Source organism: Amphiura filiformis, chromosome 1, assembly GCF_039555335.1.
Source record: "Amphiura filiformis chromosome 1, Afil_fr2py, whole genome shotgun sequence".
Classification (NCBI taxonomy): domain Eukaryota; kingdom Metazoa; phylum Echinodermata; class Ophiuroidea; order Amphilepidida; family Amphiuridae; genus Amphiura; species Amphiura filiformis.
Window position 1 is genome coordinate 48476355 of NC_092628.1, and position 21556 is coordinate 48497910.

The 21556-nt window shown below is 35.8% G+C and overlaps 1 long non-coding RNA gene across 1 annotated transcript; it reads left to right on the forward strand.

Annotated features, from left to right (window-relative positions):
* The first annotated feature begins 303 nt into the window (after nucleotides 1–303).
* LOC140148142 (uncharacterized) lies at nucleotides 304–5189 on the forward strand. The gene is made up of 3 exons (XR_011858449.1): nucleotides 304–362; nucleotides 3472–3492; nucleotides 4835–5189. It is a non-coding gene; the product is annotated as an uncharacterized lncRNA (long non-coding RNA).
* The last annotated feature ends 16367 nt before the right edge of the window (nucleotides 5190–21556 follow it).

Below are 21556 nucleotides of genomic sequence, written 5' to 3' on the forward strand. Positions count from 1 at the left end.
GACTCGCAAGATCCCAAACGCTCTCGAAAACAAGAGTCTACACAGCAAGCTACCAGCAACGTGACAAGTGATCTTGGAGTGTGCCGATTTCATTTTTGCTGAAGTACACAAACTTGACATTGAAAATGACACCATTGGGGTAGAACTCGGGTTGGTTAATTATAATCCAGGTGTGACAATGGTCAATTCTGCATTGGCATACTATTCGTATCTGCTCAAATACTGCTGTGGCTTCTAGTTCATATTCCAATTATCCCAATTGGGCCTGATAATATTGTATTTTTATATTTTCAAAAACCATGCAGATCTTCCCAGAGTGGTACAGCATGAGAAAAAGAGACCGAGACACAAAGAGGGCCAAGGTAAGTTTTTACCCAAGGGCGTATTCACACTAGGCCGGTTTTGTCCCAGGTATTTATATGCAATTATGCATGTAAACTAGTACAAGTATTTGACTTCCTGGGAAAGAAAACATTCCAGCCCTGCCAAAGTTTTAATTGTGAAGTAATGCCCATTTGGTCAATAGTAATTATACTCCCCCCTCTCAAAAAAATGCTAGATCCTCTCATAGCTACATTTAAAATTTTCATATTCCAAGTATCCCATTTTGCCTGATAACAGTATTTTTATATTTCCAAAAACAATGCAGATCTTTCCAGGACAGTAACATTAGAAATTTCCAGGTCATGATTCCATATTCCATTTTTTTACTATTTTCCACCACCTATCAATATTTTTGCGTATGTTGAGATCCCGCCCAAAAGCCTATACTGACTTACTCGCAAGCATTCCAGAAATAACCCATTTTAAGTACAAGAGAACTATTTCTTTGCGAGTGTGAATTTATAAAAAAAATCACTTCACTGCCCTTGTCTTTTTAGCTGCGACTTAGCGGCTCAACAAGTTATGTCTCTCCGTGGGTGGGTGGGTTAGTGGGTAACAAACGTTAAAAATGCTAAGTACAAATTAGACAGTAGAGTAGCCTACAGTAGCGCCACTTACACACAGGCGGCGGATGACATGATCGAGCCGGCAACTCGTGAAACCGCCTGGCCGTATGGCATTTTCCATATACTCGGTTAGTTTTGTGGGGTTCATTATCGAACCCCAACGGTTTTAGCTTGTATTTATATTATTTATCAACATAGGTCTATTTGTTTGTGATATTTCAGCGTTTTAAAATTTCAAAATAATCCCATTCAATTACACGGTTGACGATGAAAATTTACTGAATTTAGGGACTGCACGTCATACACCACCTGCTTACACACAAGCATTGAGGTCAAAGGTCATTAAGTAGGTAGTGTAGTGTAGCTTAGTCCTCCAAATACGATACATTGTAGGGGGTGCAATTCTGTACTTATTTATTTATTATTTCGTGTACGATGATGCAAGTGGGCTTAAGAGGTGTGGATGAGTTAAGTGGTTTAAGAGAGTAAAATACAGTGTGGTGAGGTTGATATGGGCAGGTTAAAGGTTATGCAAGTGTGATATATAAGGACAAATAATTGACTCGCGGCTCGCGAACGCAATCGATCGTTTGAATGTATTATATTTTCAACTTTCACAAATTTGTATTGATTTCTGTGAAATGCAACACTCATAAAAGTTAAATATAAACACTTCTTACATAGCCTCCAAGAATTGTTATTTTCTTCATAATTCTGTAACTGGTTAATGGATTTTCTAGACCAGCTAAAGTAAACATGCTGTCCCTTCCTGCATAAATTGTCTCCCCTTAACGCGGCTGTGTACTCTAGACATTGTTTCTTTCGCGAAATTGAGCTTTTTTGAAATGTATTTACTTTGTTATGTTTTTTATAAATACAAGGAAAGAAAATCCAGATTTGTTAACTCCAACTGCTCTATTTTATGGATTTTATTTCACTATTTCACTCGTTTCCGCAATTTAAAAGGAAAGAAAATCTTTGTTGTACCATCGGGTATACGCGCGCACCAACGCATCGCGTTTAGTAGACGCGCAATATGTTAACGCACAGATACGCTACGCATACGCAACGCTTATCTGTATGCGCGGCGCATCTTATGGAAGCGCCACGGAAGCACTGATTTCATAAAAACCTAGCGGTCAAATGGCTCCGTTTTAGCTGATAAAAAGTGAATTTTTTCAAGTTCTTTCCCCCGATTTAAACATCAAGATATGAATAGATTTCGCCCAAACTTCTGAAGGGGCTGTGGATTTACCTGATGTTCACGTAATGTAAGGTAGAAAAACGAGAACTGCCGCATTCTCCTGTGAGCTTCGATCAAAGTGCAAAATGTGACCACTTTAAACTTCAACGGCCCTTATTTCAATGTTCATTTTCTCGGTAAAATGACGATTTAGGTACACGATAACTCAATAAATACAGTATCTATAGGTAAGCAATTATGCTCATCATAAAAATGATGCCCGACTTAAGAAACGGTTTTCTCATTTTTTAATATTTTGGTCTATTTCCGATTTTAGGCATCATTTTGTGCAAATAGGCGTTTGTGAATTTTAAAAGTTCATTTTGATGCCTTATATGGTCAATATCTCAAAAAATAAGGCCAATATCAAAAAACTAAAAAAACCGTTTTTGGAATGGTGTCTCAAGATTAAGAAAAAAACAAAACAAAAATTTTTGGAAAGAGTGGTTTTTTGTTATGATGTACCGAACAAAAATTGCCAAAAACTCACTTTTTGTGATTTTCTTCATAATTGTTGTTTTACACCAAATCTGTATTTATATTAAGATTCATTGATGTATTGCCTTTATAAAAATGTATACTTTTATATGTCTTGCGTGAATAATTACAAAGTTATGGCACTTTTACTACATGCATGTCTGAGAGTACACAGCTGCCTTAACGCCCAATGAATTCAATCTGAACACCTTATACTACCATCACTAAAAAAGATGGAAAGGAAGAAACCTAGCCAAACTGAAATCAACTGTAAAACAGTGTTGTCTGATTAGTGCCTAAGAGTGGGGGCAGAGTTTCTGACCTACAAACTTGCAATAAAAGAACAAAACCCGAAAAGATGGACCATAATTGTTGTTTTTACACCAAATCTGTATTTATATTAAGATTCATTGATGTATTGCCTTTATAAAAATGTATACTTTTATATGTCTTGCGTGAATAATTACAAAGTTATGGCACTTTTACTACATGCATGTCTGAGAGTACACAGCTGCCTTAACGCCCAATGAATTCAATCTGAACACCTTATACTACCATCACTAAAAAAGATGGAAAGGAAGAAACCTAGCCAAACTGAAATCAACTGTAAAACAGTGTTGTCTGATTAGTGCCTAAGAGTGGGGGCAGAGTTTCTGACCTACAAACTTGCAATAAAAGAACAAAACCCGAAAAGATGGACCAAGCCCCACCCACCCACTGGCCGACTTGGTGCTTCTGAGAAGACTGACAACCCAGCTGCCCATTATTAATATAGAGATTTGTATTTTTTGTAATTTTCAGATGGAAAAACGCCTACCAAAGGTAAATATTGTAAACTCAAAACCTATGCTTTGTTGATCCATTATCCTTTTCAGAAGCATTGTGGGATTGAAAGGGGACAAAGCAATTAAATACCTCACTTAAAGGGCCCAACTCCAATTGTTTACCTAAATTGAGTTAGACCAATGATATTATTCCTATCACAAGCAGTTTCCTTGTGTGTAATCGGACTTTACCAAGGAAAGAAAGGCCCAATTTCCTTTGTAACTGACAGTAACTCTAAACAAAATATTCAGTTTTGTTGGAGTTGGGCCCTTCTTAAAGTGAGGATTCAATTTTCCCCCTTTTCTATTCCACAATGCATCAGCAAAGTGTCACAATACCACCAGGTTTTTATTTTTTCAATTTGTAACAAAGTAATTTCTTGGGGGAAGAACTATGATTGGTCTTCAAAACATGCCCACTCAAATTGCAGAGCAACTACAATGGATGTGCACTACAGTTACTTTTGAAGGGATCTGAAAGCGATGATTTACCAGCAATGAAATTACAATTACACCATTTATCAACTTTGGAATTATTCCTATGTATTAGAAGAGCTTGATTCCAAAACGTGCTAAGTCCATCATCAACCAAAATTGAGTTTTTAAAATATTGTGATCCTACATGTAAAAATATTTTAGTGGTTATTTGAAATTCATACCGTTTCTTTTCCGAGATATTCCGAAATGTTCGGAAATCTTCGGAAATCCAAATTGAATAGTTGTTTTGGCCCAAAAATAAACATTTCAATTATTTTTCTTTCTTGATTTGGGGACAAGACACTCATTGCAATTTCAAACCATCAATGGCCAGTATGGAGGCTCTATTTTAATACAATAGCCAACAATTCTGAAATTGGTGAATTATCAACAAATGTTGCAAAATCAACAAAATTGTGATTTTAAGGAAAATCAGTACATTGCCATAGTTTTTGAAGGAAATAATTTTAAAAATATTCTTGTTGATTTTGCAATAGTTTGATGACCTCTATCGACAAACATGTTCTCATTAAAAAAACAAAAGTAACCATAAAGTGGTATTCTGGAGAAGGGGCAAAATAATTTTGTCCAAACAATATGGGAAATAAAGACAATAGTAATTTAATTTGGATTTTTTTCTTCAAATGGCATTATTTTTGTTCCTAGTAACAACTAGCAATCTCTCTCCACACCCAAAATTAATTAAATCCACTGAGTACACATTGCTGTATCAAAACTACTTTTATGGACTTGGCACGTTTTGGAATACAAAATGGTTAATGGCAGTTCCTAGTCTGTAATTTTGCCCCATTTACTAGCAACCGTACTAAACATCACATTTCAACTCTAATTTATCTCTCCAGGCACAAAGCGAGCTTGGACGGAAGCAGAGTGTAAAATCCTTTCAAAATACTTCCAACAAGATGTCGTACGAGGAAGAACAATTAAAGAGGCGAAGATAAATCAAGCAATTGAGGACGGCCTACATAGGTCACCACAAGCCATCAGAGCTCAATTGAGCAATATAAAAAAGAACACAAAACTTTAAAAAAATTAAAAAAATTAAAAAGCAGAAAGAATATGGGAATGTATAAAAACCCAAGCAAAACATTAACTTACCGAGAGAAGGGATGCATTACTTTGCATTGTTAGCTCCATACAGGCACCATAGCATCATAATTTTGCTAATTTTTGCCATCAACAGTATGTAATATAATCCCTTTTTCTGTATAATCTTCGTGCATACACATTGTTTCTGGTCTGCTCAGGTTTTTGATTTTATAATTTTTTCTTGTAATATATGGATTTATTGCTTGGTACTTATGTATTTTCTCTCTGTTTTTTCATTTAACAGTTTGCCAATATCCTTGATGAAGCCCTGCGGGCAAAAGCTTGGATTGATTAAAATTTCATGTTACACTTGCTACATTGTCGTCTATTCCAATTTCTTACGCCTATATAATATTTCACGAATGGATGAACCGAGTCGTAAAAAAGCCCAGACCAAACCTCTCACACTATTATATGTATATATATATATATATATTTTTATAATATATACAGGCTGAGTCAAAAAGAAGTAAACTCTTGTTTGAAGGGCTGTAACTAGAGATATGTAAAGAATCTGCTGAAAATGAAAATATCATTGGAAAGAGCAAACTCTACACGTCTAAATAAAAAGAGGAATTGTTGTAATTGCGCACAGCAAACTAAAGTTATACTCATTTGAATACAACCACCCATTTTGAATCAACAAAGTACTACCAGGATTTATTGTTGAATTGACAACTTTTGCTTTTAATTAATTACAAACGGCGTCCCCAGGATGAAGTCCATGACGGTACTGTAGTTTGTATGGATACAAATTCAAGTCTTTACGAACGATCTGACAGAAGCTTGACTGGGGAATGTTGGGTAAAGGATTGTGTCTTGAGCTGATCTTTGGGTCTTGCTGTAACGCATTTCTAACTCTAGCAATCTTCACTTATGATCTAGCAGTTCGTGGTCTGCGTGAAGCTTCCGGATGTCTGTTTTTAGTGTCCCATGCACATTGTGCTTGTTCACATTCTTATATACTGCTCCCTTACATGGAATCCGATTAGCTGTGGGAGACTGGAGACGAAAAAGACGCTGAACTTCAGTGGGACTCTTAGTTTCATGATATTTCGTCGACAGAAACGTGCGATCCCGTGCGGTAAATTGTAGTGCCATGTTGTCATTTGGCCCGTTTCATAATAATGTAGTGCAATGAGGTAAGATTCATATTGAAAAGAACCCATTAACATGAGGGAATTATTGATCGAAACCACACCTGCCACAGAACTTTATTTGCATTTGAATATCGCGCCTTACCAAACAATGTAATAGGTACTTGGGAAGTGAAACCGTGTGCAGCTACAAAAATGGGTGGTTGTATTCAAATGAGTATAACTTGAGTTTGCTGTGAGCAATTCCAACCATTCTTTTCTTAAATTAGATGTGTAGCATGTGCTCTTTCGAATGATATTTTCATTTTTAGCAGATTCCTTACAGATCTCTAGTTACAGCCCTTCAAACAAGAGTTTACTTCTTTTTGACTCAGCCTGTATATTTGTTCTTCTACATGTATATATTTGTATCGTGTTGATCTGTTGACAGATCAATCAATCAATCAATGTCGTTTTGAACTTGTTAAAGTCGCTTGTTTATTAAAATAAACAAAGGGATAATTGACTTGTGTAATTTTTATCTTACCGGGTATCTCTTACTATCTCACAGATAATCTCTCCTTTTACTTGTTACTCGCCCGCATTTTGATATATTTTACGCTTTCTAGGGCATCACTGACTGATAATGCCATTTGAAGAGTTGTGCTTTGGAAAACATTTTTCAGTTTGGACTAAACCTTAACTGATTGTAAATTCATCCAAGCGACGATTAGCGTGAACTTAAAGATTGAGTGCTGTGATATCGATATCACTTTACTACGATATTTTGTACGGAACTCCAGCAGTGGCGGCGCCAGGAATATTTTTTCAGGGGGCATGGGGTGTGATTTTAGGTGGGGATTGAACAAAGTTGCTGCAAAAGGTGGACACTCAGTGTGTTTATTTTTACTGGCGGGGAGGGAAGTGGGGCAAAAGTTTTGACTGGGTGAATTTACGCCATGCCCCCAAGAAAGATAGCAAGGAACATATCAATTGGTAAGCGCTCTGTAGCAAAGTCATAGTTCATTGAACATGCAGATTAAATTTACAACCGTTTGACAAAACAGGCGAAAATAGTAACCTTTTGCACAAGATTTGCAATTTAAAGAGAATAGGCCATTGCTCATTGTAATGACGCTAGTATATGGACAATATAAATGTTCCCTTGAAAGAAAGAAAGAAAGAAAGAAAGAAAGAAAGAAAGAAAGAAAGAAAGAAAGAAAGAAAGAAAGAAAGAAAGAAAGAAAGAAAGAAAGAAAAAGAAAGAAAGAAAGAAAGAAAGAAAGAAAGAAAGAAAGAAAGAAAGAAAGAAAGAAAGAAAGAAAGAAAGAAAGAAAGAAAGAAAGAAAGAAAGAAAGAAAGAAAGAAAGAAAGAAAGAAAGAAAGAAAGAAAGAAAGAAAGAAAGAAAGAAAGAAAGAAAGAAAGAAAGAAAGAAAGAAAGAAAGAAAGAAAGAAAGAAAGAAAGAAAGAAAGAAAGAAAGAAAGAAAGAAAGAAAGAAAGAAAGAAAGAAAGAAAGAAAGAAAGAAAGAAAGAAAGAAAGAAAGAAAGAAAGAAAGAAAGAAAGAAAGAAAGAAAGAAAGAAAGAAAGAAAGAAAGAAAGAAAGAAAGAAAGAAAGAAAGAAAGAAAGAAAGAAAGAAAGAAAGAAAGAAAGAAAGAAAGAAAGAAAGAAAGAAAGAAAGAAAGAAAGAAAGAAAGAAAGAAAGAAAGAAAGAAAGAAAGAAAGAAAGGCATGCTATATCTCTTCCTCAATTAATGGTATAGCCGAGACATAGCCGAGGGGCATAGTCATGGTTTTGAGATCACCGCGGGCCTATAATTTTAACCATGCCCCGAATAAAAAGCAGTCAACATTTGTTTTATATACCAAATCTTAAGATTCTTGTCATCTGTTTGGTTAAAAGCATCGATTTTGGGGAGAGAAATTAATAGTTTCAATGCGAACGGCACACAGATTACAATCTGCGATTTCTGCGTAATTATAGCGCGTGAAAACAGTAGCGCGTGCGTAATATCATTTTACGCTGGGAAAAACGCGCAGTTTGATCGTGACGCACGTGACCGGTCCATAGTTCATTTCCATGGACCGGTCCATAGTTCATTTTGTGGGCATAGTTAATTCAATGACTGCACTTTCAACCAATCAGATGACAGGAATCTATATATGAGGTATATAAAAGGTTATAGGTCATCATAGGTCAGGTTATATGTCACCTGGTTGAGGTCAAATTTAGGCATCCATTTTGAATACATGTGATATATCAACATAGCTGTAATGAGGCATCAATTTTGATATTTGGTCTAGTTTGTCTTTTTACTGGATATATAATGCTATGATGGACAGAATAACATTTCTTGGGAATGGATGTAAATGGTGAGTACAATTTAGATTGTCTAGTTGAAATGGATTGGACAAACCAAATGTAAATTTGGTACCCAAATCACAAAAATGAAGCTTACGAAAAACTACCTAATCTGATGGTATAGGTGAAGAGAAATGCAATTTTTTTTCAACATAACTGTAGTTTGGTTGTGGAAACTTTTTACCTATAGCTTAATTACGTTTCAGTGAAATAATGTCGCTAGTTAAAAATACAAAATATAGCTTAACATTGAAAATAGAAGCATTTTAACCAGTTCGTTTGTTGATAGGAACCACTTATTCCCATTTTACATATCAACATTATTTCTCTAATGCGTTAGCAATATGTATCCAAAATTTTAACGAAATCCGTTGATAGTAATCTTTCCAAAATGAAGTGAATTTAAAACATCGGTGATGTACCACCTTTTGGCTTATACCTGTAAAAGCATGTAAGCTACATTGATACCGATGCCACCAATAGAACGAGAAGATTTGCCCCTTCATTTTGCATACTACTTTGTCCAATTTTTTTTTCTCATTTCTTCACAAAATGCAAAAAAAATGCAAAAAAAAAATGCAATGGGTGTAGTACCCCTTAAGGGAATGTATTATTGTTTTAAAAAAACCACAACCCGATTGGCCGGACGTCAAGAGTCAATCCGCCAGTAGTATAGGTTTTCTTTTTTCGTCGCTATAACACAGATTTGTGCGTTTTATAATTTTATAATTACATTACATTATATTACATTACATTACATTACATTACATTACATTACATACATTACATTACATTACATTACATTACATTACATTACATTACATTACATTACATTACATTACATGAAATTAAATTTTTTAATATTTTCATCAGGACTGTTCCATTAATATTATTTCTTATCCACAATGGCGTATCTACTATACGCTTGGGGGCACCCGGGCTAAGGGGCACCCAGGCCTGGACCCTCTTTTGAACACAATAATACTTTGATTGCTTGCATGGCTTTTTTTTTTTTATTTCGTCATTGTTTATTAAAAGACACGGTAGCAGCTAAATCTGAATTGATGTGAAGTTTACAATCAGTAAAATACAACAAAAAAGCATGACATATGTAAAGAACCTAGTTAATACCCACCATGCATATAGAATTACGCTTCATTTGGCTGCCTCCTTCCCCGGGGACCCCCTTCAACTAAAAAATTCCTCGGCGCAGCCTGAAAAATTACGTATGAGCTTTTTTTTTTCTTTCTGTCCGATACAGCCTACTCTGATTTGTGATTTGCCTAAATACCTAGGCAAGATTCAGTGCCCCCCCATTCATCACAATGGATGCCCCAATTTCAAATTATACTGCACCATCGAGACAGTAGCATAATGATTAATTTAATATGTTTAAGGTTATAAACTTCCACCATATCTAGGAGATGAATATTGAAACATTGCAGTCACCACTGTGAGTTTGAGTTGAAAATAATTGATAAGGACTATGAGATCAGGGCACGTAGTCCGTGACACGGGGTACGTGCACCGGGCGTCATCCTAGGGGCGCCGAATTGACCATATTAGTCCTTAGATTGATTCTGCGCTACCTCTAAGATTTTGCGCGCATTTCAATATAAATGTCATATTAAAGACCGTTTCAAGACCGAAAATCAAAACTTTTATTATGCATTTTTCTAAATTGTTTTAGGGAGCATATTGTATCTTTGCCCCGGGCGCCAAAACCCCTGGCAAATTCCCAGATAACTGACGATAAACAGAAATAGGTAATAATAACCAAGCAAACCGACAAAAACATGACAAACAAAGAAACCAAATGCTATACATAAAAACATACCTCATACAGATACAATGGAAAGCACGTGGGACAGAAAGATCCAACTACAATCATCAAAGCCCATGGGGTCCAGGTTATCAGCATCACCATTACCAGCAGCGTCAGCGTACGTGCAGCTCGTCTTTCGCTCTCTCTTGCCTTTATTTTACTCTCATTTAACCTTTGTTGCATAAATGTTGCAATGTTGTTGGTTGATAAAACTCCACGAGAAACCAATAGTGTTGACGGTGCAGGTTGACTTTTAGTTTCTCCAGAGTGACTGCCAGTCTCCTTTGAATTTACAGCAGGCTCTAGTGGTTGCTCCTTCTTGCTACACTTGGCTAGTTCAGAGGTCTGGTCGCTGATATTCAGTCTGTTGTTTGATTGGTGATTTGGACCATTTAAACCAGCAGAATTTATAGCTGTATTTTGCATGCGCCTTGCTCTGATGATACAATATGTCTGGGTGTTGAATATAAGAAGTGTGATGAACGGGATCCAATAAAGCAAAAAAGAAACTAGAATTCCGAACCAAATTTGTTCAAATTGTGATGAACAGATACCAGGAGGTTGTTGTCTTAACTGGATGTACACGTAAATGACAACTGGTAACCATATCAACAGCGATAAACCGTACGCGGTACTTATGAACTTCACAGCCCTGCCACTGGTACGTCTTTTAAGTGCCATAACGGTTTAGCCAATGAAACAAATCTATCAATCGATAGCATTATGACTGTTAGATTCGATGCCTGCGCCGATACCATATCAATGAATGTAAACAAGGCGCACATGCCTCGACCTAGAGGCCAATATCCTAAGAATAACTGACCACAGAATGAAGGCATGCTGATAATACTAACGCTAAAGTCAGCTACAGTTATACTTATCAAGAAATAGTTGAAATAGGTTCGAAGGTTTGGTCGAGACAAGAATGTTATCAAAACTAATCCGTTGCTACAGATTGTAAATATAGTAAAGAAGATGAAAGTGTAACCAATAACCAATCGAATGATATCAGAATCGCGTCCGTCTTTACCTTCTTTGCTATCCGTCTTTACCTTCTTTACTATCATGCTATCATTATCCCATGTATGGTCAACACGTGTTGTTTCGGTGAAGGTGACATTTGAGAAGACAGTGGTAATTTCGGTGACAGTTTGAACTGAAGATGTTTCCGCATTACTGTGCACGATGGGCTTTTTTGTAAGAAAGAGCAAGAGCAAGAAAATCAATTTGTAATTTTGAATTGGCATCGTGCTAGTCTTTGATGAGAATGATGAGTTTTCACAACGTTTAAACTTGTTTTTATCTGAGATGCGCCAAAGGTCATAACAAGTCTACACGCAGCTGTACACATTACTTGTGCTTATGCTCTTTGACAGTACAGGCGGGGCTAAAACTACGGAACGTTGTAAGCGCCATCCAGATGAGGAGACCATTTTCTTTTTTCTTATTAAACCTACTAGACGCTTCATATTATGGTGTCAAGGACACTTGGATTGAATAAAATAAAAAAATGCAAAATTTACCTAATTTGCATATTTTATCGGCGGCCATCTTGGATTGATTGGGTGTCGGATTTCAAAAGAGTCCAGGTACACAACGAAACATGTTAGAAACCTAATTATTTTTTTAAATGAAAGATAATAAATAAACCTAAAAAATGTAGGAGTTAGATTTTTTTAAACATTCCATTTTCTCTGGAAAATATAAAATCAAATTATAGAGGGCGCTATTGAGTGCAAAATATCCATGTTTTCCTTTATTTTAGATTTGTTTAAAAAAATGAATAAATAATTTGATATTTCAACAGAATTATAGCCTCATTCTTTCTCTAGAGTTTTTTGAAAATGTTTGTGAAATAGCTTCAACAAATGTTGCGCACATACAAAACTGCTCCATTGACACTACATAATTTCGATCGGCAGTCTGGGCATGCGCAGATTGACATTTGCATAGCTAATGAGCTTCGCCCACATGCACAAATACGTTTTACCATTGAATTAACGTCCACAACAACCATTTGATCCATGCATATCGATCGTGCTTAATCACTTCCTGGTAGTGCTTGTTGCTGAATTCGGCACCAAAAGTAAAATATGACTCTCAACTTTACGCTAAAAACATACCCGATTGCTGAAAAAACCTCCTTATATGATAGGAAGTAATCAAATTTCGACAGTTTGATTTACTTAGATTTTGCAATCCCGAGTTCCGAGCTGCAAAACTGACTCGAAACAGCGATGACAAAATTGCTGTAACTTTGGTAATATTTGTCCAAATTCGCCGGGGTAAAAGTATCTTGATCAAAACATATAGTGCTGGGCTCACATGTATAAGATAAGACGACACCTGAAGGGTATCGTCATTGGTTTGCAATGGGAAGTCAATGTTTGCCAATCGGGATATCGATTGATTCGCACAGCGCTCAGATTTTCCCAATGACGCATGACGTCATAATGAGCGGCGCTGTTTATTACGAGTTGCCTTACAATCAATCCTAAGCTACGGTAAAACAAACTGAATTTAAGAGCATAAAATGGCACTTTTTAGCAAAATATACAACTGTAAAATAACAAGGTACAACAGATTTACTTGGGTAGCATTGGATATAACTTAAAGCACCGACCACCCCATCCTTGACCGAGAGGTATCGTCTGCCATCTGGATGCCCCAACTGATCTGAAACTCAGGATGCTTTCCGGCCGTTTAGAGGTGAATCCCTGGCCCTCTATAATTACGCACAAAAGATCGCGTCTCCCTAAAGTGTGTGCACAATGCATGCATATTATGGTCAATTCAGTTAGCAGCCTGCACAACCGATTCTTTTGTTTGGCAAGGCTCACTCAGTCATTTAATGAGGCAATACAAACGATCGAATTTGGTGTTGAAATGAGCTAAATTTTTAGTTACACCTTTTCGATGTAAAATTAATTTTCTCGGCCAAATGAAAAGCAATCATTTTCATTTTTTCAGTAAATGTCAGGAAAATTGTAGTGCTTGATACTGTATTTTTTTCAAATTCTAGTGTTAAACTTAGGCGTGAAATTTAGTCATTTAGTGTAAGATTTTCGATTTTGATAGGCTTAAACTCTGTCCGCGAGCCTTTTTTGGATCAACCTTTTAGCTTTTCAAAGTAAGATAGTTCGCTAATGAAGGATTTTTCCCAACTTTCTAACGCACATCACCGTGAGCGATATATCATAGTTTTGTCAGAATTTGCGTTTTCATTTCACTATTTTAACTGCCGGCTGACCATTTTTCAAAATCAACGAGTGAAATCTATAGGCTAATACTAGCATTGTGGATCGATATCCCTGGGTTTAATAGGAATACCGGCATGGCTACAGTGTTGCTAGAACTTCAATATAGCAAAGAAATTCCCAGGCCTATAGCGCTCCTACTGATCATGTTTAACCAGAACACTCAATTGGGGATTTGGGCTACCAAATCGCTGGTCGGGCAATTTGCTTTCAATGGAAAATTGACCTGGATAAACAACAAAGGAAATATCGACTATTTCTGTTGGTTGCTCTCGAGATAAAAGTACTGAGTTAGACATTTTCGGAGTAGGAAGGGAAAAAGGGTAACATAAAAACGGAAATTCTAACAAAACTATAATATATAGACCCACACGATGTGCTTTACAGAGGTGGGAAATATCTTTCTTTAGCAAACTATATTAGTTTGAGACGCTAAAAAATGAATTCCGTAAAAAGCTCGCGTGCGAACTGAAGGCCTATAAAAATTAAAAATATCACACTAAAAGACACAATTTGATGCTTAATTTTAACACCAGGATTTGTAAAAAAATGTATATCCAAGCAACAAGTTTTTAACTGACATTACTGAAAAAAAAAAAAAAATATTGCTTTATATTTGACCGAGAAAATTAATTTCATAGCAAAAAGGTGTATCTCTGAATTGTGCTGATTTTAACATGTATCGATCGACTTTCAGCGCGACTAAGCATTTCTAAAGAATCGGTTGTGCAGGCTGCTAACTGAATTATGTTTACGTTTTTCAAAGTTGCACGCACAACCTCTCAATGCGGCCTTTAAACTGTTTAATACTTAACAACATATTAAATTATGTTGTGAATATGTTGTTAATAGTTAAAATCTTCCGTTAGAGTGTTTAACCCTAGAAGATTTTTCATCCGTCACAAAAAAAAACCGCGTTTACGCCCAAACGACCTAAGCTAATCGTAGATCCATCCTTTGCGCTCATTTTAATAAATGTTTTAGCCCACGACCTTACCTGTGGGTAGGACCGGCCGTCAAAGGTGACCATTGAGGAGGGGGTTGGTGGTTTCTACAGTAATATTAATGATTTTATTTCCTCCCTGAGAAATTATTCCAAGAGCTACTGACTGTTTACTTGTTGATAGTCATTTCCTTTTATATTGAGGAAAAAATTCGGTGAAAATCACAGTTTTGTAGAATTTTAGCCAAAAATCAGTTTTGTCTATACTTTTGTACATAGCCAGAATTTATTTGCATGGGTGCCATCACATTATGACGTCATGTAAATTGTTTGTACTTATTTTGGTATCACTGGAGAGAGGATACCCATAGCTATACATTGGTACCAAGGGTTAATACTTAACAACATATTAAATATGTTGTTATGTGTTGTTTATACTTAACAACATATTTAAGAATAATTTAATACAACATATGTAATAAATTTAATGTAAAATATTTTAATTAGTTTTTCATAGAAATCATTCCCTCATTTCAATATATAGTTTTGGTTTCTCTATTGTTCAGAAACCAAAAATCAAGGGATTAAAATGTGGAGATGAACTGGTATGCAATCATAACACTATTGTGCTGGGAGGACACAAGAGGGTATATATAATCAAAAGTATAATGCCCTATAACCATACGTATATAATAGCCTATTGTGCTAACATTTTCATTATCGATATTCTATCAACGCGGGCGACTTTTGCCGTAGATGGCACACTTCCATGACACCATAAATTACACCCGAGTTCCGAGATTCGTTTGATAAGTTATGGATATATACGAGACCTAGGCCTACATGTAGAAATCATGTGCATATATTGAGGGGTGGGGGGGTGTTTTGTTTATTTGTCTGAAATATAAACGATGCATGATGATGTAGATGATTTGATTATGAATTAGATTATTCTCCGGAAAGCACAACCCATACCTCTTACCTATGTTCCCTCCGCCACCTATATATAACCTCCACCTCCCCCTCCCCACACTCGATATCGACTCTTCCTATTATTCCACTCCACTCTTGAGCCCCCTCTCCCCTCCTTGCCTTCCCACTTCCAATGCTCTCTCCCCTCTGTTTCTCTTTCTCCCTTACCCTTACCCCCTCCCCCTCACACACACACATATACCCTCTTTCCCTGGCGATCTCTTCAATCTCTCTCTCTCTCTATTCTCCAATAAATAAATTGAATAAAAGTTAGTTTAAACCAGCTTTCTATGATATTGATCTTCCGTCATGCGACATGCACATAAATAGAGTTGCGTATAATAGTGTTTATATCAATGAAGTCATAATCTGTCAAGTGGCTATTGTAATGTCTGTGGAAATATTTCGATGGTCTATATATTTTCACAGTGAAATCAGCTTAGGCTAATTCGTAGTCTCAAGTCAATGCTTTCAAACTAAATCAATGCTTTCAAATGTAGACTGCTTTGTTCGACTTCTCTGCTCGTGAATATTGCACTGCGAAATTTAAACATTTCTTTTGTATACTTAGAGTAGGTAACTTCAAATCAAATAATTTTACGATCCACACCACTTATAAGAAACTGAAACCAAAACCGAAACTGACTGACACAAATGTTCGGTTTTAAACAAAAGGTAGAAACAATGAGTTCGATATCTTATGATTCAAGTGGTAAGGCGGGACAATAGGAAACTACGTGACCAAAACCAAAACCAAAACTAAAACTATATATTTGAAATGAGGCAGTGTATACACACTTACAAAATTATTGCAAATTCATAATTAAATTTGATCCGATCAATAAGTATGGATTTGTAAGGGTACTATTATATAATATACGTCAATCAATTAATAATTCCTGTGATACCTTCGTCAAATGTTTTTTTCTGGAAAGCAAAAATGATCAAAGAAAAATTATTAATTAAAATAAATCAACAGTCTGAACTATCCTCTGTTAAACTATTGACAATGTTCTGCTCAGTTATTCACGTAAATGTTTCTCTGCTTTCATCGCGCTGTTTTGCAGTTTTCGCTGAGATAATAGAGACATTGCAATTTCCAAACGTAGACATCGGACGTACGTTGATCTATTCAAAACCACTCTCCTGTACTCTGTATCGAAGCCAGGTCACGTATTTAGCTATTTTTGAAGATATTCCACGTGCGAAATCGACGTAGATACATCGTTGAAAATGCACAAAATGTGTCCATTTCACGATATGTTAAAGACAGTCATAGATAATGAACATACGAAGGAAAGTCTAATTATTATTATGATCCCTTTTGTTTGTAACAAATCAATATAATAAAGGTACAGCGATGTGTTAAAAATGGACTAAATTTAAACGCAATATTCATACGCAGAGATTGCCCATTGAAATGTGTGTGATACTTTGCGTACAAAAATGACATTGCGATTTCCCATTTTGGATTCCAACGTAGAATAAAACGCAGGTGCTATGTTGCTGATTTTACCTCATGTCTAAGTCCATGCAACGCGCCCAATTTTCAGGACGAAAAAGTCTCATTTTGAAAGTAAAGTCATGATGTAGGGATGTAGTGATCTTTAATCTACCAAAATATATGTTTTGGGGCAACTATAATATTTGGGGAGCACAAAAAACAATTAAGTTTAATCAGCATGTAGGTCAAAATTTTAGTCAAAATCAAAAGCGGCCTGTTTGAATTAGGCAGAGATTCAGCTTACTGTTATTTTTTTCAATCACTATGCCCTCTATCGACCTAGATTAGATTAGATCAAATATTATAGTCTTTATTCCAGCTGGCTTCCCAGCAAACACAAAACGTTTTCGACATCATTCGCAAAAGGTTATAAAAGGTTGTCAGAAAACGTTTAAATGTCGAGTTATATAAAGAGTATATTAAGAGTATAAAACGTTTTCATAACCTTAAAAAACATTTTTTGATAATCTACTGCTCAGCAAACAAGAATGTTTTACAAAAAACGTTTAAATGTCGGGTTATATAAAAGGTATAAAAACGTTTTAATAACATTCCAAAAACATTCTTGAAAACTTAATACAAAACATTCTAAACAGAATGTTATTTTGGGGTTGAAAAAATATTTGCGAAAAATGTTTGCCCATTTAAATGTTATTAAAAGGTTTTAAGAACATTTCTGTGTTTGCTGGGTTCAAACATTTTGACATACTGTTATTTAAGTATTGACACAATATTTGGCAAAAATGTTTACAAAAATAGTTTATAATAACATTTTTTGAAAACATTTAAAAATATTGTTGTAGTGTGTTTTCATACAAAACGTTTTAAAACGTTATCATGACCTTTATATAACCCGAAATTTTAATGTTATTAAAACGTTTTTACCTAAACCAAAAGCCAAAATATAACTTATTTAAAACGTTTTTAAAACGTTTTTGTGTTTGCTGGGTTGTTCTCCTTCGTGACGAATGAGCACAATCCAGTTTGGAACCGAGACTAGCAATATTTAACACTGTATTAACGTACGTAAAAACGTACGTTCCACGTGCTGCGTTTGGAACATCGCAATCTCTCTACTGTCTTGCAGCTCGTATAATTTTGTATACATGTCTCGCAACATCCCTCTATCTCTATGGACCGCTATCTCTAAGGTTCGCTATCTCTAATGTTCGCTATCACTAAAGTGTAAAGTCCATGTCTCTAATAGAGAGAAGGGTTCGCTATACCTAAAAAAGGTTTCGATAAGGTTCGATATCACTAATTCAGAATAAGGTTCGCTTGTTCTAAGGTTCAATATCACTAATTATCACTAATTTTAAATAAGTCTCGCTATCACTAATTTTGAATAAGGTTCACTATCACTAATTTTGAATAAGGCCCGTTATCATTTATTTATTGAAGGTTCGCTATCTCTAAGGTTCGCTATCACTAATTGCAATTAAGGTTCGCTATACCTAAGATTTGCTATCACTAATTTTAATCAAAGTTCGCTATCACTAATTAATTAAGGTTCACTATCTCTAAGGTGCGCTATCACTAATTTTGATTAAGGTTCGCTATCTCTAAGGTTCGCCATCACTAATTTTGATTAAGGTTCGCTATACATAAGGTTCGCTATTTCTAATCTAAAATAAGGCCCACTATCTCTAATTTATTTATTTTTCTCTATAGCGGGCCTTATTTTAAATAAGAGATAGTGGACTTTATTTTAAATTAGAGATAGCGAACCTTATTTTAGATTAGAGATAGCGAGCCTTATTAAAAATTAGAGTTAGCGGGCCTAATTTAAAATTAGTGATAGCGAACCTTAGAGATAGCGAATCCTAGAGATACCGAACCTTAGATATAACGGGCCTTATTTCAAATTTGAGATAACGAACCTTAGGGATACTGGCTTGTTAAAATTAGAAATAGCGGGCCTTATTTCAAATTAGTGATAGCGAACCTTAGATATAGCGAACCTTATTCCAAATTAGTGATATCGAACCGTAGGTATAGTGGACCTTTTTTTGTAATAAGTGATAGCGAACCTTAGAGATAGCGAACCGACGTGACTTGTCTGGAAACCCTGGATATTAATGTTTTGCTCAAGAAATGAGTGACCGTGCAGAAATTGCACATGGGACATATCTAATTGCATACTGAATACGAGGAATGTCCTTTTGGTATCATCAAGTAATTATTTTGAAATTGGCGATATAGAACACATTTTATGGCAAGTTATTAAAAATTGACGATCATTTGAAAATTTTGACCTTTCGTATTGAAGATTTTCCCCCCAAAGACCTAATTTTTTTAGGTCTTATTGAGAAAAAAGTATATCTTTATTACGAAAAGTCAACATTTTCAAATGATCGTCGGCTTTTTCTCCCAGCTAAATAAATATAATTGGATTTATAAATATTTCCTCGAGGACTGTTAAATATCAAAAATATCAATTTTAACAATTGTCAAAAAATCTAAATTATTGTTATCAGAAGGACATTCTTTGTATTCAGGATGTAATTCGATATGTTTGATGTGCTCTCAGGCCCAATAAAAATGCTGTGCAAAGGTGTGTGACCGACCCAAATCTGAATCGTTAATGAGAAGTAAAACATGATTGATACACATGAACAATAAATGCACATACAATATGATCACACTAATAATTTAATATTATAGGACACCTAAATAGATCATTGTCATTTGATTGGTGGATTGTGTGTCACATGACACATTGTATAGTTTACGTTACTCATCGTGCAATTTAGTTCGTTTCATTTCGTCCAATTGAAAATGAACGTTGTCGCTAGGTATGAGATTGTCGAGTGCGATTCTCAGGTGAATTTCAAGACCAACACTCAACCGGTGCAGTGTCACACCTTTACACGAAACTTTGTTTATCAACATCATGGCGATGGGTGAGGGGGGGGGGCTGTGTCTGGTTGTGCTGGTAACAGACTGATTTGAGTAAACTTTCCTGATGCTTCAACCACCAGAAACAAATTCAGTTCGCCTTCAGCCGTTTGGAGGCATCGACAGGGCTCTTTTCCTTAAATCCACCACTGCATATGCCACCAGATTAGGTAATTTTTATCAGCTTCACTTTTATAATTTTGCCAATAAAATACAGAACTATACTATACACCAACCCAAATCTTATACACTCAAGCCAATGTATTTTGAATATATTGGTGATAAATGATACCACGCAAAATTTGGAGCTTCCCACACTTATCGCATTACAACTAAAATCTTGCCCCTTTGACTGTGCGAGAATTTTGCCATATTTTGGCAAGACAGTACGAGAAATTCATCTTGAAGACTCAAATTCGCTAACGCTGTGTTGGCTTAAGATTGTTCGGTATATATAAGGCGTGGATAATAAGACTCATACCACTGTGTATTGATATAGAATTGCTTGCACGGTGTTGGGCTCTGTGCTTACGCTAGTTGTGCGTTGTCTAATAATGTGAATTTACGCGAGCGTGAGGTGGGACTTTATTGACGCTCGCAGTATAAACAAAAGCCGAATAATTTCCGCCTTATAAAGCCGAACAAACTTTAAACGCAATACACTACGCGTGCGGTTCCAAGAGATTTACGCACTCATCTGAGCTGAGTACTTTTTGGTACCCAGCTGACATGTCAAAATGGCGTAACTGAGAGATTGCCAAAAGTTTTGTTTCTTGCCAATTCTGCCATCAAAACATAATGATTTGCCTAAAACACGTATTTGTAAGAATACAAATCCCAAGGAAACGCATTTAGAATTTTAAGTAATGGGCTGTGCAATAATTATGTGAACCCCGGGTGGTAAATTCTCAAAATGGCCGTGCCAAAAATCTTTGACGTGCCAAAATTCTTTGCCCCCCCCTCCCTTTGACATGCCAACAATCTTTTGCCCCCCTTTACACATGCAAAATTTTGGGGAACCCGAATTGAAAACCTTAAATCGCCTTATCATATAGTGCGAGCGCAGCGAGCAGCACATTTTTTTAACGTGTTCCTAACGCTTTCCTACACCTTTTTAGAGCATAATATAGAAACGGTGCCCAAAATATATTTGTTAAAAATCGCTTGTTCCCCCCCCACACCGACCTTTCGACCTGAAAATACACTTACAGAAAATCGATTGCATTTGGGACCGTTTTCGGTGAGAGAGGTATCAGGACGCAGAGTTGTGGGCCTGAGTGTCTTCGCTCGAATGAAGCTATGTGTTTTTCACCTACACTACGCTTAATTAATATCTATGTTCCGTATCACGTTTTTATGTTTGCTGGGACTTTAAATGTTTTTAATTGACAATTCTTAGCCAACATAATGATCAAAGTAATATTATGTGATGCAATCAAGCAAAATCAGTCGGAACTCGGAAATATTGATTTTGAGATATAGCCAAACAAAAGAAATTTTTCTTTTGTTTCCTGTTGTTTTCTTTAATTGCTCATTTCTTTGGAACTGTTTGTTCAATTTCAATGGGGTTTTCTGCAAAATCCAGCTTTGTAACTGCTATTTACTACGTACAATTGATAACATTATGACTGTTAGAT